Genomic DNA, 17,518 nt, shown 5'->3' with positions numbered 1-17,518 from the left:
ATTTTTTTTTCTGGTTTTTTTTTTCAGCTCTGTTTTTTCATGGATACTCTCCTTACCCTGATTCAGTTTTTGTTTCACGTCACTGTTCCTCCTTTTCTTCCTCCAAGCAGCTCTTACGAGCTTATCCTTAGCTGCTACATTTTTCCTTCTGTATCTAAACAACCTCTGCAGCCTGTATTTCAGAAGCTAGTAATTTTTATTAACTGGAAAGGGCAAGGAAAGAAATTTTGCTGGGGGCATGATTAGAGGGAGAAACAACATTTTGCTGAGGTTTAAATGGTTTTAAACTGCTGTGAATGTAGGAGACATTACCAATACACAAGCTAAACCAGGTAGGATGATGTGACCACCATAAAGAGGAAACACAGGGAATACAACCACTGTGTTCCCCAACCTATAGTAAGAAACTCTCCCGAATGCAAAAAAGGTGACTTTCAGTGATCATATTCAGAGAAATATTAATCATATAATCAGAATTGGCAAAAATACCTTTGTTCCTGTAACACACTGTGGTCAAGTATGTACTCTATACAAGTAAGTGCTAGAAACTATTGAAATTCTGCTGAAAAACTATTTGCATTTTCAGGGTTATTGCCCAGTAGCAATAAAATTACTTGCAGACTAAACTGAATTTAAGACAAATGAGAAAGACCTTGATTTTGGACCAAAAAAACCCTCCAAACTGAATTTGGGTCAGTTATAAGACACACTGAATATGTCAGACAAACATAAATATAGATGTTGCTAAGAGTTTTAATACTACACAAAAAAAGTAGCCAGAGGGCCATCATAGTTGACATTCTCCTTTATGACAAGCCCAATTAGTGTTACTGTGATGTAACATTAAGTCATCAGCAAACAGGATGCTATTCCCCACATTGTAATATGATGGACACAAGTGTTAATGCTCTGCTTTAGTAAACGTTCTTGAAGAATCTTTAATATTAACAAATGGTCAATTAATCAAATAAAAAGATAGCATTTATATAGTACAAAGATTTCTAATATCCTGTGGGAACATATCTTCTTTCAATAATTAAGAAGGAAAAATATCAGCATTCTTTGCACAACACGAGATAGATGTATATCAGAAATCTCTTATCCATGTATTTATTAATCAGCCTAATCCAGCTTCCTTTATGTGAGACAACCTCAGACAATATAGAAACAAAAAAGCAAGATAACATCAAGATAAGCTAAAAGGCATTATGATCTAATCTTCTTAAGAAGATGCATAGCTATCTTAATTAAAAAAAAAAAAATTCTAAACAGTTTTATCTGTTCTGTTTGTACACACTTAATATATCATATTCCGTATTCCTGTTTCTCTGATTTATGTGCACACAGAACTCAGTTACATCCTACTGTGATTTCAAGGGGGGCTCATCACATGGCTGCCAGAAATATTGAAAGGCACTGAACTTCCCATCACTGCCATGACTATATACCTCAACTTCAAAACATTTTGCAGGAATAAAAGCATAGACTGGGCTCACATCACTTAGATTTTTTTTCCATAATGGATGTTTGAGTCTGATCTGAGCTTACTGTCCTATACAAAAAAACGTGAAGGCCTGTAAGTAAAGGTTGCTGTTTTCCCATAGCAAAAAACCAACCAACCAATCAAAATCCAAGGAATATCCCCTCCCCGCAAAAAGGCCAACCTGAAACCAAAGCTATTCTAACAAATTCTAGTTAATTTATTACCAAAAAAAAAAAAAAAAGTGTTATAAATTGCCCCCACCTCCCTTTCATCCTCACCCCTTTTCTTTCACTGTATCAGAGTTTTGCTGTTTCCGTGGCAACATTATTGCTAAGGGTGGGCTGCATCAGGAAATAGGAGAATTATCTGTGGTTTTGCAAGTTATTTCTCTAGAAAACCATATTTTTGGAAGTATTACTATCCAAGATCACTGATCATTAATCATTAATGATGAACTTCCAACTTAAATTACATCAGTGCAAATTAAGGTCTCAAATACGCCTACAAATTTTTGTGCAGATGTTTATATTTTGAACCAGAAGCTGACCCTAAACAATGTTTAGGAGGCTGTTTTTTCTGTTAGTTGGAAATACTGAAACAATTTTGTCTTTAGACATGTTCACCACATGAAATATGACATGAAATATTTGGAAGAAAATGAAACTTGTAATTCCTTCTGCTCCATTAGTGGTTCCTAAGGGCCTACTGTTAAAAGTCAATACGCTACAGAAGTTCAGAGAAAAGATGGATCTGAGATAATACCCAAATCCGAACATGTCAGTGAGCTTTTGTGAAGAAGGATCAGACAGGGAAATGCACTAAAATCTGAAAACCAACACTAAATCAACTCTTACTAACCCCCAAATTTTACAGTAAATTATTCCTTTCTTTCAGCTGGACACTGAAGCTAGAGAATTAGCAGCAGTGTAACAGAGGTGTATTTCCTAAAAAAATACACAGTCTAAAGCTCTGTCATGTCTGTCTGGCTACCTGCACCCACTGCAGACCTTTGTATCTAACAGGTCTTTTCCACCCTAAATGATCCTGTGTTTCTCTAGTTTTTCCTCTTTCTCTCTGTCCCAAGCTTCCACCCTCTGCACCAAAAGTCACACTCTAGCTGGAGCTTTGCCCTAGAGACAGACTCTGCTTCTCTAAGAAATACATCCCAGTCACATTTTCTTTTGTGTCCACAAACCGTGGCATGGTGTACAAAATGTACTGCGTTGTGAATAATGTAATAAGAGGCCCATAACACGGTCCCACAATTTATTCATACTGATGGAAATGGTGCTTCTTCTGGGCATAATGTATTAATGTCCAAGTGTCTCCAGGTGTTTCTATTTTAAACAATCAGAAAAACCAGTGATTTGGAGGAGAAAGCAAATAGCAACCTAGTTCACTGACAAATTATGCTAGAAATTTTTTTGCTGTCTTCTTCAGATTGAAAGCCAGTCATTTACTTATTTGTTAACCTAGCATCTTTTTGGTTCTCATTCAAGAAATGCATTTAATAATGCAGTAGTTTTCTTTTCTACATTGTAATAAGGTGTCTATTTTTGGGTTTTGATAGTTTTTTTCCGCATTTTATTTTTATTTTGTTCATATCTTTTTTCCCTAAGAATGGTTTGCAAAGTTTCTTTTAAAAACTCCTCTGTATATGAAATCTGACTTCACAAATTTCCTATTGATTCCAATAGGAGTCAAATTTTATTCTCCATTTTCAAATCTAAATGCAAGTCTGGGAATTTTAATTGTGTCTGACCTTTTGTACAAGATTTCTTAGATTGTTTTCCACTCATAAAGTGTGCTTACTTTTATGAAAATGTAAATGTCTTTGTTTATATTTTGTTTTTAAAACCATGAAAAAATTATTTATACTTATACAGCTTAGACACCAGTATATTCTTTACCACCATAAGAAGGTTTATGCTCTAGTATCTACTCTATTAGGATATAAATACTGGCAAGAAGAGCAGCAATGAAAAGGATATGTGAAAAAATGCATAGTTCACTTTGTTGTAACTCTTGGTATCAGGAAGGGCTAACTGTACCTTGTCTGAGCAGACAGCAATCCATTAAAAAAGACTTCCCCAAACCCATTAGTTTCCCCTCCTCTAATTAAAAGGTTATCCTCGAAACTGTAAGAACCAAAAACCAACGGAGAGTATAAATTACCATCTTTGTCTTATGTTGCACATCAGATCAAAATTCTGGCAGTGTGTGTAGAGATTTGGGGACAGCAGAGCTGTTCAGACTGCATCACCTTTGCCACGTTGCCATAAAGTGGCATGCTGTGGCATCTGGCTGAAGAATAGCACAGAAAAAACTGTTGTGGGGTTGTGGGGGTGCCTTTCTCATAGATCAGTTCTAGACCTCAAACCACTTCACAGTCATGAACGTTGAAGAGGGAGAAGAAATGAATCGCATAGGCCAGGACAAGTGTCTAATACCCACTTGTACCCACTTCACCCTGAAACAGAATCCATTAAATTGTGTCACAAAACGATACATACTTTCTTGGCAAACATGGAGCTACACGCAAAGCTGTTACCGATCAGCTTCAGTACTGAAAGAATTCTGGCAGTTCTGCAGTAGTGGATAACAGCACCAGTGGAGGGTTATTCACAGCAGCACTCACAGCACTCATTCCCAGTGAATTGAGAATAAGGACTACTTCTGCATTATTTGTACATATAGCTGATATGAATCACCATACCTGTTTATGCTAATGCTGCTTGTTATCTGACCTGAAGTGATGGTTCACTTCTTTCTGGCTACAGTCAAATGAAAGAGGCATCTGCAGACAAGTGTATATGTGCAGGTATGCCCACATGCCTGCATGTGTTAAGGATTCATTCTTTTCTTAGCTGGGCTGCTTTTCTTCCTTGCATTTGAGTTGGCCTACCTTAGAGACAACAATACATATGGAAAGTAGGATGGCAAATCTGTGAAAGACATGATAATGAGGCAGGGCTGGATGGCAGGATTTAAACATCTGTTTAAATGTTCACTTAATTGGATTGAAGTTTACAAATTACATTGCTAGTAATGTAAGGAAAGGCACTAAGTGAAATGGCTGGAGATGTGAAGACTGGGAAATTCTGTTTTAAGCTCCATGAACTGAACCAGAGCAGAAGGCAGGCAAGCACCCTTAACTCTAAAAGGGACTCCAAGATTAAAAAATGTTTAGAATGGCAGAGAAATTGAGACAAAGATGTGTTTACTGCTCTACTGTCATACACAGCAACTTGTATATTTCTTTGTTGTAGTATTCAGAAAATGTGTTTTGTTTGCTCAAGCAGGGCAAGCCCCTGAGAAGCTTCAGTACAATTAAGGCTCAGTTGGCATGAAAACTGTTGGCATTCTGAGGGTCAGCAGTTCTCCAAAGAACCTTAGGCATATGCACTAGGACCAGATTTCAGTAACAGTAAAGACACATAGCAAAGGATGTACAGAAGAAAGGCTGGAGCAAAAACATGTCAAGTGCTTGAACAGACATGCAGAAACCAAAGCCCACTGGCCAAGCACAGGTAATTGATGGGTATCCAGGTCAGAGGAGATACCAGAATGGGGAAAAATGGTCAGCTATGAGGGTCTGTGGAGAAATCATGCATCAACAGCCCAACCCTAGAACTGCCCAGTTCTCACTTTGAATTGGGTTTCAATAAAGTACTGGTGCCAGGATGAAGACGTAGAGGAGAAATGCCACTGAGACACAGACCCCAGCTCACATTTCCAGATGAGAGAAAGGAAAAAGAGATGCTGAAACCACCACACGGCCTGAGAAGGCGTGCTATGGCAATTAGAAAAGCAGAAGGAAAAATCCTACCAAGTGCACTGAAAACCATCAGCCTTATTACCCAGTGGCAACAGTAGTGCTGTTGTCTCCAGTTAGTTCAAGTTTAAATGACAGCACATCTGAGACTGACTGAACACTATCATTACAGTCAACATGTTAGCACTGCATAGATGTTGATTGTCTGCTGTTATTATTCACTTTGACTAGGATATGAAAGGGTAAGGATCCATACTGTTATGAAATTATCATGTGCCATTGAAGCAACCTGTTACATGTCTGTTTTAACAGTTTTTACTGACCACTGTGAACTGCAACTGTCCTTAAACTAAGACTTTATTTTAATGACTAGCAGAACTTTATCTGTCGAGGACTACCAAGACAGAGTCACAGTGATTCCTTGTCCTAGTAAAGCTGCTCCTCTACCCAAATGTAAGAAACTTTACCAATAAAACCACAACTTTGCACCTAACAGTGTGCAAATATTAAGCCTGCTTTTGAACAGCACCTGACCAACATATGCTTGATTGAAATACCTAAACTGGAAGAAATCTGTTGTTTAGCTACAAGCATGAGGACTGCATGCAGCAACAAAATCCTTATGTACAATTAAATCAAAAACTCAACAGTTAAGGCAAAAGTAAGTCTACTATATAAAATTTTGTTTCAGAATATTTATACATGTCTGTGTCATAATACATATACAGACCACTATGATGAGAGTCAAATGAGAGAACAGGAGGATATTGGGAGGTTTCAGTATAGTGATGCATAGGTAGATGGTAATGTTCCTGGACTTACACTCTTTCTTACCTTGCCAATAGCATTTTAATTTTGTGTTTACATTTTTTGGCCAAAACAATAGTTCATTTTTTTTAAGGAAGAGCAAAAGAATATTCTGCTAGAAAAACACTTCCTACATGCACAAAAAAGCATAACCTGTATTTAACTGCTCTATACTACATCTTTCTAACCCTTTCTAGCATGCAGATGGAAATGTCTACACACAACCATTCCACACAAGCTTTCAGTCACACAAAACTAACACCTGCCCTCTGCTGTCCAAGATGCAAACAAAGCTGGAAGGAGCTCTTTCTTTCTACAGAGCACATTAATTCTCTCTAGAGCATTAGCATCTACAGGCTGCTTAATCACCTCCCAGGCAGCAAATCACACTCACAAGATGGAATAAGGAGAATGAAAAAAGTTCCGGCAAGGCCACGTGCTGGTTTTGGCTGGGGTAGAGTTAATTTTCACCACAATGCCTAGTATGGGTCTGTGTTTTGGATTTCTGCTGAACATAGGGTTGATATACAGAGATGTTTTTGTTATTGCTGAGCAGGGCTCACACAGGGCCAAGGCCTTTTCTGCTTTTCACACTGCCATGCTGGTGAGGAGACTAGGGGTGCAGGGGAGGTTGGGAGGAGACAAAGCCAGGACAGGTGACCCAAACTGACCAAGGGATATTCCAGACTATGACATCATGCTCAGGATATAAAATGGGAGAGGAGAAGGGAAAAGGGGAGATGCTTGGAGTGATTGTGTCTGTCTTCCCAAGTAACCATTAAATGTAATGGTGCCCTGCTCTGCTGGAAATGGCTGAACACCTGCCTGCCCATGGGAAGCACTGAATTAATTCCTTGTTTTGCTTTGCTAGTGTGCAAACCCTATTTAACTGTGTGTATCCCAATCCACAAGTTTCCTACCTTTTGCCCTTCCAATTCTCCCTGATCCCACTTCTGGGGGAGTGAGCACTTCTGTGTAGTGCCTGGTTGCTGGCTGGGGTTAAACTGCAACACCATATTATGGCAGCAAGAAGTGAGTGTGGACCATCAAAATATAAGACCACAGTTTAAGAGGGCAGCAATGTCATGCCTGAGTGTGTCATCTGTTCAGAAGCACAGAGTACTGACCAGCAACCCAATATCTATTGCTCCTTCAGCTTTTTGTGTTCATGAAAGAAAGCAGTCTATAAAATATCATCAGTACATAAACCATCTTGCTCAGCCTTGGGGGTGTCCTTTGCAACAGAAATTCTCTCTCCATCACTTAAGGAAAAGAAGGGATATATACTGCCAGGAAAGGTGATGCAGAAGCATGACATATGAGCAGTGTAGGTAGGATCATATGGTTGGTCTTTCTGTAATTATGCCCAGAAAAACATATTGTAGTTACAAAACTGCAAATAGATCAAAAGGATGATTGAAAAAAAAACCCAGGTAAATTTTTGTATATAGATAGTCAAAAATAAAGAGGCTGTTTCAAGTTTTCCTTTTTATCAGTTAATTTTTACTTCAAGACAAAAAAAAATGAAACTTCCCAGTACAGCAGATGCCTATAATCCTAATAATAAATAAGCACTGGGTTAAACCAGCAGAATATTCATTTGGCATCGCCAGAGATGTAACTGAACTTCACCAAATGAAAATACTTTTTAAGGGTTGTTAAGTGCCTTTTTGGGAAAGCTATTGCTTTTCTAAACTATCATTAATTTGTTTGTTTTTAATAGAACTTTGGCCAAAGAAAATTAAAATTAGTTCCTACCATAAAAAGCATCTACCATAAAAGCATCCTTTACATATACACAGTGACTGTGAGATACATGACGCTTTAGCCTGTTTTCCATTCCTTGGTTACCTCTGCAGCTGCTCAGTACCCTCTACCTGCATATCATCATTAGATTGACAGTTAATGAAACCACTGACCAAATTCAGCCAAAAACTACAAAGAAGGGGAGGTTTGGAAGATGTTAAGTAACAACACACTCATGGAATAAGCAGGAAGAGAAAAAGGTGAAATTATACCTATATCTCCAGAGAGAGAGGCACCACAATATTAGCCTGTATTTCTTGAAGTCTAACGCTTTTAATAAACATGCTTTCCATATTATCTGAGGTATTACCAGTATTACAAAACTTCACAGATAAATGTCAAGACACTGGCAATATAATCAACATGGTTAGCAGGAGTTGTTTTGCTGTCATTTTACTGGAACAAAAAGATTTTGTATATGCCACAGAGCAGGGCTTGCATTTGCGAGTAAGAATCATAGAATCATTAATGACTTTCCAATAAAAGTTTGAAATTTTAGATCCCATTTTCCTTCCTCTGAAATCTTAAGGCTGTTCATAATGCCCTTTATCTATCTTACGAAGTATGCCAACCTGCCTGTCACCCGTGTCTTCATGCAGAGTGGAATAAACCTGTTATCAATGCTTAAAAGAGACACTTGACAGTACCTTGGCACACCATCATACTTTGGCACACTTGTTTTCACTATGGTTACCTCATCTAATATCTCTCATGCTAACACTCAAAAATTTTACATCTGATGTAGTGATCTGTTCACCCATTGCTTTTCCTATCCCATATTGTTCCCCCCGGCTTTCCCTTGCCCCTAGTCCTGGCCACTCCCTCAGGTTCTCCCTATTGGTTCCTGTACCCCAACTCCGCCCATGTACTGCCCCTGCGATCTGACAAAACCCCCCTGCGCCCAGATCACAAGGTCTCTCTGCCTCTGGGAGTTGCCGGGACAAGATGTAACCATTAAAGATCCTCTGAAATCATTATGGAGAGATCCTTCTCGCCTCCTTTGCCGTCACTGTGTTGTAGAGCTGATAGCTGCTGGAGCAAGAGTGCAGAGCCATCTGAAAAGGACTACGGGAGGACAGAATGGCTGCCCTGCCCTCAGCAGCTCTGCTGAGCTCTCAGAGAAAGCTGCGGCTTGCTAAACTAAACCTAGCACTACAACAATCTGAGTTTGCCAAGTTCCACATACAAAAGCAATTACTTCAGTTCATCCTTCAGACATTCATCTCACCATGATCATGATTACTGTCCCTAAATAGAATACACATCTCATGATTTCTCACTAGTTTGGCAAAACTCAACCACTGGTCCAGGTGTTCAGCTGCACATTCATTTCAATGCAACTAAATATGATACTGTGCAATTTGCAGTTTACCAGCTGGCTTGAAGTAAGCTTAACAGTTAATAATTCCTAGAACAAAAGGTAAAAAGGAGCTGCTGTTAATATCGTCTCTGTTCTTTCATTTAACACAAGGAACATGTCTTCTGTGAGTGAATTCTTACTAGAACTAGTCAGTGACTTTCAAGGAAAATAGCTGGTGTTTATTAAAACTTCAGAGAGGCTGTCACAACTCTAGGTGAATTGCTCCTGTAATCAGCCACCCAATTGCTTACTGTTGCAAAAGCACAAAACAAAACCACTGCACATTACACTTTCAAATCTGTTCTTAGCATGGGGAGAGAAGGTCAGTATTAGGTATAGTTTTTCTGGATAATTCTTAAGGCTTAAATCAATCCCTTAGTAGCTACAATCCATTAGTGCTGGGCATACTCCTACATTATGCAGTCTGATGATGCAGACAGATTTGCTCCCACCTGCTGTGATTCATGCGGTCCAGTCAAATAATACAGTAGCATTATTCAACAAGCTGCAGCAAGGTAGTCTAATATTGGCCTTTCTGGCATTGCCTTCTAAAATACAGCCATATAATAAATATTTTTAGTATAAAAAAGTCACATGAAAAATTATCTTACTGTTTGTTTGGAGATCTTCTTGCACACAGAGCAAGCAGACAAAATGTGTTTATAGATTTAATTATATATAGACACACATGCACACACATGCTTTTCTCCCTCTCTACCTCTCTAGCCAATATAAAGAAGTTACAGTTCATTTCCAAGGCTGTTTTTCCTCTTAGTGTATACAGCTATTCTGACTCCTACTATGCCTGCAGTTTTGCTTTAATTCGAACATACTTCATAAAGATCAAGTGGCAAACTCTGCAGGTATCTTATGTAATTCATTTGTCTTCCTCATCACTATGCAACACTGCATGATGGGAAAACTATGCACATATTTTGGCTTATTAATTAATATTGCTTCCCCTAATTCTCTCTTGAAAATGTATTCCCATTGCAGAACGTCTGTGTCAGTATTTAGAGCATATCACACACTTCAGACTACCTCTTGAAATTAGCAAGAATATTAAACCAATTTTAATTTAATTTAAGACTGTTAGATTAAAAATACGCAGCAGTTAGGGATGCCATTTTTTTTCCTCTTAATTTGGAGTCACATCACTTCAAAATCAACATTTGATTCCATAAGACATTCGAGTGTACTTGACATGGAGATTGGTTCTGGTGTTCGTATGGTTAATCTGCTGAGTCGTGACTACTTGTAACTGTCAAATTCTCTCCAAGGATAAATAATTAAAGCTTCTGGAAGAATAAGCACACAGGAAGCAGTGGAGATTGGATGTACGTAGGTGTTGAGGGCATTAATTTTTATCCAATCGCTGAATAAAAAGCACATTATTCATGCAACCTTGTTCATTCACTGCTACGTGACCTGCACCACAATAGGAGACTGCAGCATCCAGTGCTGAATTCAAGGCATTCAAGGCAACGAGGAAAGGACTCCAACAGTACCAGCACAGAAGAGCAAAATGCTACACTGTAGGTGTAGCATGCAGCCTTTGGTTAATGCTTTAGCTCTTATGACTAATGCTAGAATGACACAAAAATACTTTTTCTCATTGAATATTTTTCTTTGGATGCAGTAAAAATAGCAAATATTAGCCTTAAGGTAGAAGGATCTGTTCACTTTCTTTTCAGCATGTATCTCCCACGTGTCAATGACAACGATCAGATAAAAAAATCCAAACTCATAGCAAATAACGAATAAAAGAATTCATTAATTGGTGAAGCAAAACAAATGCAATGCCTTGTAATATCTGTGGTACAAAACTTTTGACACAAAATGTTTCAATAAAGTGAATACTGAAAGGTGTAAAATCTACAAAGCAATTTTAGCTGTGAAGCTCAAAAAAGCCTGTTATAAGTTCCTGAGGGTTTTTAAAGCACAAGAACAACTCCCTGTTCCAAAATAGATTCCTCCGCCTTCACATTGCTATTCCTATCCCATGTTAACTCACTACAAATTCTATCTTTGGCTTGATGCCTCATATGCGTGTTAACTAACTACTGTTAGATGTAATTGTTTATTTGCTTGATTATTTGTATACCACATACAAAGGTGAAACTCAAACAAGACTCTAGTGAAAAAATCAACCCATAAATGCTAAAATTTTGGGTATCTATAAGCATACATTAAGGTCCATGTTTACTGGAAAGCAAGGCACCTGCTAAAAGTGTTCATATCATCTCCCACAACTACCTACTCACTCTGGCATTTTTAAATACCAGATCAGTTACATCACTCTTAGTAGCAGATGTAACAGCTTCATATCTTATATCCAAGCACAGGCACAAAAGATTTTAACTTTCATTTTTAATGAAAAGTAATGATCTTTTAGAAAGGCTTGAAAGCTGCAGAATTCCCTAATGACAAATTCGGGTGCTTGAAATGTTATCAGAATAAAAACTCATTTTATTTTTACATAAAAACAGAACTCTCCACAGATTTCAAGCATACAGGAAGGAGGGAAATTAATTTGTTTCTTATCACAAACCAAAAAAAGAAACTGAAAAAGAACCAAAGGGGATTTAAAAATGAAAACCCCTGTTATTTAAATATATAAATAATGTAAATTTTAAATATATATATTATATATACAAAATGCTACATCTGCAGAAAAAAAAATGCATGCACGTGAGAAAAAGAATTAAGGTCCTCACAGTAGGAAAAGAGAAAATCATATATGGGCAGTCGAGAAGTAGAAGAAGAAAATGAAAACAGAAATTTGGATATCTATTAATGGTTGTAATAGAACAAATTTAATTTAGAAGTAATTGGTAAATTTGAAAATAGCAAAGTCCTCAAGGAGACACATTAAACAATTAGTTGGAAAAACACAAAGTGTTTTATCCTACTGCCAGACTTAAGCGTTTGGAGAACCTCTCAGAGTTGAGAATGGTCTTTTCAAAAGCATTGCTATCAGACAGACTTAAGAATCAGCATGAAAGTTTGGATAACAAACTCCTCCCCTCCACCTGCATTAAAGCTAAGGAGAGCATTGCAGAGCATATGAAATATGACATTGAAAATGGCAAAGTTTGTCCTGTGTGTTCTTCATTGGTCAGACTCTTCACTGAAACTCTAGTACAAAAATTTATTGCTAGGACAGGACAACATGAGATGTAATTAATCAAAAGAGCATAAAATTTTCCCGTCTCCCAATGATGTAGTACTAATGATTACCATTGTTGTTAAACATTTGCCTTACATTTTGAAGGAAATTAATCAACATTGCAATAAATCATATTATATAATTAAACATTGTTAATGCTGGGAACCAAGATTACTGAGCTCCTAGGTAACGCCACATTTGTGTGATGTTAAGAACTGTGTGACATTGCTTGGGAGAAAATAGCTTTCCTAATGTCAATAAAGAATGTAATATAATCTCCCTCTGCCGTTTCAAAATTGAAAAATGATTAACTGGAATGGAAGAGTAACACAGGACTAATTCTCCATTTATCATGGCCAGGTCATAAAATGCTGGTCATATCCATGATAAGTTCATTTCGGGGCTTAGCTCAAGAAATGTTAGTAACTTGGGAAAAGGGCACTGCTAATATTGCTGTAAGCCAGATTTTTTTGACTGCATATTTTATAGAAAAGAGAATATTCTCTCAATGTTCATGGCATAGATAAAAAAAAGAAAGATAAAGATTTTCAATTTTAAAAAGCTGGCTAAGATCCCATGGCTTTTAAAATTCACTATTGCCATATGTGGTACTTGTGAAAATTCAATTCCTAGATATCAAGAGGTGGACCAACATAAGTCTTTTCTGAGCAACAAAGAAAGGTGATGAATGAAAACTATGAATGTTTGCTTGGAAAGTTCAGATATGCCAATGAGAATTCAATGTGTTTAAAATAGCCACAGAAAGCCATCTCAAGTATAATTATGGAATCTCAGCAGAAATGCAACGTGTCCATAAACAGTACAACTGTTTTTATCCCACCCATATATAGCACATGTTTCTGACACGTTAATATGCAGATTGCAGGTGGGAGTTTCTAGGTTCAAAGCTAGTTTTTCCACTGAGTGGCATGTTCCCAAAATTCATTTTCAACCCACCTAATTTTAGGCACTTAGTGGAGGGGCTAAAGTTAGAAACCAAGTCATCCTAAACTCTCTCTACAGGCTATGGAAAGATAGTGACTAAGGGCTCGTAAGATTTTAGTGCAGCTGAATTACATCTAGTGAATGCCTGTTCAGTATTCAGACTGAAGCTATCTGCTTATTAGCAGATCAAATGTTTGAATATTGTTCAGAACAAACAAATTCCATCTAATCATTAAATGAGCTGTATACTTTCTCCCCTTATTCAGTCTTCTCAATAGCTACTTCTGTGAACAGCAACTTGCTGGCCTTTCAATCATCATTCTTTCTCTTTTTATTATCTTCCTAAAGAGATAATTCTTCCTCCTTTCTACTCTTGTTTCCTTAGGTAGCAAATAAGTAAAATCTAGTCCCTAACATAGTAGCACAACAGAGTTGGGTTATTTTTGTAACTACAGGTGAATGAGCAACTTGCCCACCTAATGGCTTAGATTACTTTAAAATTATCTGTAGCTCCCAAATACTTTGATTAGTGTTCAATAATTTTTTATTCTCACAACCAAAACCTCTGCTGGAAGCCTGGGAAGGTATCATTATTTATCAATTTTACTCTAAAAAGCAAGATCTCTGACAAAGAACGTGTCACAGTTAAATTTATTTTATAGGATGAAACAGTAAGTATTGGAAAATGGTAATAGGAAAAGTAAGGGCATTTATTGCCTTTTGCATTTTATACTAAAAATGTGAATACAGGAAACCATATAGTCAGTGTATAAAATGCAATGATACATTTTCCAAGCCAAATATAGTTGACTAAATCGAGGCAGAAACATGGGCTGCAACTACAAAAATAGAACAAAGGAAATGTGGGGGAAAAAACCCAACAAACTCAAATGTACTTAAATTTTAAATATCTTTTTATATAATTATCTTCTAATTACTAATTTACAAAACATACTTATTAAAACATTTGTTTCAGAAAAATAAAAAACCCCAAACAGACATATATCCTGAGACAAAAAAATATATTCCTACAGTTTCAGTTCTACATGCCATCATAGCCACTCAGAAATCTATCTGTACAGCTTTCCTCATTACCATTTTTGATATTCTAGGAAGTCCATACATAAGATACTCCAGGTATTTACCTTGCATATTAAAGTATTTGTCATACATGCAATATACTAGCTTTCATTCGGAAAAAAAAAAAAATCGGGAAACTTCTCCTTTGTTATTGCATCCTATGAGAATCTGAGAGGCAACTCCACAATCAGTCTTGCAGCAGACCTTTTTTTACCTGTGCAGGGCCCCACTACATTTAAAGGAATTAATTGTGGATATATACTGATTCTATAAACACTATTATAAACACTTCAGAAGGGCACTGTATTTTCTTACTTTCATTGTGAGAAGATAGCAAAACTTCTGGAAGTGAAGTAATACATAAATGAATAAGTTAATTAATAAACATTCATTTCATGCAATTATAAAATGGAATGATATTTCAGTTCTCTTGTGAAACTTTTACTGCTCACTATTCCCTCGGATAGGATATGCTTTACAGAATAATCTAAGACAAAGATCAGGACCAAGTAAATACTATGCTACTCTCATTTACAATGTTAAGGAGTCAGTTAAGTTCAGTGAAGCCCATTAATTAATAATATGGAAATAGAGCAAGATTACAGGAATTTTTCTCACCTGCTTTATAAGGCTCGTCTTAAACTCAGCAAAACAAAATGTCTAGATTCATTTAAAACCAAACTGAAATCCTGCTACCATTATCTTCCTTCTAATTCTCATCATCTTCACTATTCATATTTCAGTGATATATGTCATGCACCATATCAACAGAATAGAAGGCATTACATGAAAACAGAAAGAAAAAAAGGAAACACCCCCCCACACACAAAACCAAAAAAAACCCAAACAAAAAAAACCACCATAGAAACTTTGCAGTCAAAGAAAATCCCATGCTGCTAAACACTCTTGAAAGGATACCTGAAATGTATGGAAAGTAGTGAGGAAGTAAATGCACTTTTTGACCTCTAGGCTAAAAAATGAACATATTCACTCTTACGATGTGTACATACTCTTTAGTATACCACTGAGAGAAATTCACAGACATCTAAGAATGCAAGGAATTTATGCACATAACCCATCTCAAATCATGAATCTTCTTTCTACACTAAAAAAAGTACGCTAATATTTCATACATACACCAAAGCTGGGACTTAATACTCACTACTATTTTTAACAGGAAAATACAGAGTATCTGCAGGAACAGAATTAAAGCTGTGTTTTCCCTGATTTTAAATGGAGGAGGAGAATTTCATTCAAAAAGCCTTTTCTGTCCCTGGCAGTTATTTGCACTGGGAAAGTACTAGACAGTTGCCTTCCCAACTAATAGGTCCTGAGAATATGGTTGCATGTGTGATTGCAGTGGAGAACTCCTGATTGAATTACTAAAGAGAATTTGATCTCCTCCCCAAGCTGCAGAAAGAGGCATCCTCCAATTACAAACAGGGCAGATTGAGATGCAACAATTGAATGGTAAGGAACAATCAGTCATAGATCTCACTCAGAGTGCCACAAATATGACATTCAACCATCTCAAAGAAACTGTGCTCACGCTTACCAGATGCTAACACATCCACTTCATTTAGTTTTGCCTTCTGCACAGTGAAAAATATTGTAATTTTGTAGTAATTACTGTCAAACTCACAGCTCTAATTATATTCTGCAATTTTAAAGTGCTTGCATATGCATTTAATGCTTCCAAAGATGTCACCCTAAATACTGACATTTTCTGTTCATTCGCAGAAGATATACAGCATTAATAGCCAATGCAACAGCACTTTAATGTAAAACAAATCACCAAGGAAAGTAAGGTTCAAGCAAACACTTTTGCATTTTAAACTGAGGTACACCTACATATTTATATTTGCATTGTTGCAAAATACCCAGCTTCTTCCTTTTAGTCTGCTTCATGCAGCAGCAGAACTCTGACACCACCAAAATGCACGATGAAGAACTGCTGAGTTTAGATTAAGCTTCAGGCTCTCCTCTTCTATCTTTATTTTGGTCACCATAAAAGTGAGCCAAACACAAGGGCAAAAATAATTTGATCCTCTTACTGTCTAAATTCTCTTACGCTTTGAATTACCATAGTAGAGTAGGTTCAACATTTGGTTGCTCGATTGTACAATCCATATTGCAATTTATATACGCTCTAAAAAAACTTCATCTTGAACAACAGTTGGAGCAAAACACATCCTTATTCTGTAACAAGTTGAAACTGGAATACACAAAATATTCCCTACTGATGAAACCATATGTCTTCATCTAACATGCTGTATTTATAAAAGCTCAGTCATATGATTGACTATATTAAAAAAAGGCAACACATTTAAACATATTTAAAGCGTTACTACCTGACTTATCTCCTGGAAGCTTCACAAAATTCCCATTTTGCAAGGTACTCTGAAACAGGACAAAGTGCTGTATTTTGTCAATCATGAGGAATATGTGCTTTGGAAAATATGGGTAAACTATGGATTTGTTTAAGCATCTCTATCAGTCTTCAACTGATTGGTGAGGAGCCTTGCTACTACTTCCTACTCTTCAGGAAGACCTTTCCCCTCCTGCATCCCACATCTCCAGGAAGGAGCTGACTGCATTGGCGAACCAATTCTATGACAATGTTAAACTGCCACATTCCTAATTCCTACATTCAGTCCAGTGGCTCTGTTTTAATTTTACCTTTTCAGAAAGTACAATATTGAACACCCTGAAGGTTAATTTTTTCCACTTTTCCAGATATTGGGTTGAGGGCTTAAATAAGGGGATATAGCTTCAAGTTAATTAAAGGCTGTCATTTGTTGTTGCTAATTTGTGGTAATTGGCTTTGGTTATGTACTGATTAAATAAATGAGAGCACATGTTTAAATAACAGATGATATATTACAGGACTGTTTCCTTTAATTTATCATCAATCATATGGAGCATTTTTTATAACAGGTTTATTTTAGCATTATGCCATTCCAAAATTCTTCTCTCAAGTCTTTTTTCTCCTCTTGTGGCTCCATATGCTGATTGAAAAAATGTTAAAAGGTACCATGGTAACGCTTGCTATGCTATAAGACATATTGAAGAAAGTTTTCAGACTCCTCAGGC

The 17,518-nt window shown here is 36.9% G+C and overlaps 1 protein-coding gene across 1 annotated transcript in view; it reads right to left on the bottom strand.

The window, feature by feature from the left end:
• SHC3 (SHC adaptor protein 3) overlaps window positions 1–16,794 on the bottom strand; it is a 73,993-nt gene extending 57,199 nt beyond the window's left edge. The window contains exon 1 of the mRNA XM_048291025.1: window positions 16,777–16,794. The gene's annotated coding sequence lies outside the window, so the exon portion shown is untranslated. The remainder of the gene's footprint in view (window positions 1–16,776) is intronic.
• Between the last annotated feature and the right edge of the window lie 724 nt (window positions 16,795–17,518).

The sequence above is a fragment of the Corvus hawaiiensis genome, chromosome Z, assembly GCF_020740725.1.
Source record: "Corvus hawaiiensis isolate bCorHaw1 chromosome Z, bCorHaw1.pri.cur, whole genome shotgun sequence".
Classification (NCBI taxonomy): Eukaryota; Metazoa; Chordata; class Aves; order Passeriformes; family Corvidae; genus Corvus; species Corvus hawaiiensis.
The sequence above is the reverse complement of the archived record's forward strand: the minus strand, read 5'-3'. Positions and strand labels throughout refer to the sequence as shown.